The sequence below is a fragment of the Heloderma suspectum genome, chromosome 2 (genome assembly GCF_057233095.1).
Source record: "Heloderma suspectum isolate Gila_16-S chromosome 2, 16-S_ref, whole genome shotgun sequence".
Classification (NCBI taxonomy): Eukaryota; Metazoa; Chordata; class Lepidosauria; order Squamata; family Helodermatidae; genus Heloderma; species Heloderma suspectum.
In genome coordinates, this window is record NC_139459.1 from 169,193,145 (window position 1) to 169,193,464 (window position 320).

The window sequence follows — 320 nt, forward strand, 5'->3', positions numbered from 1 at the left end:
CAAAGGGAGGGTTAGGACTATGTGGCGTCATGATCGAGAATCTGCTGAGGCTTTTAAACAGGTTCGACAGTTTTTAAAAAGCTGGAAAAAGCCCTCAACCACCTCACCTCATAAAGTTCATTTAAGTACCTGCAATCCTTACAAACCCTCCACAGCCTCCTAAATTCCACTTGGGGAATTCTCTCTAACCCCCAACCCCACGCACATTTCCAATCGACATTCGTCTTCTCCCCTCCCCTCCCCTCCCCTCCCCTCCCCTGTCCGTCCGTCCGTCCGTTTTCTTTCTTTCTTTCTTTCTTTCTTTCTTTCTCTTCTTTATT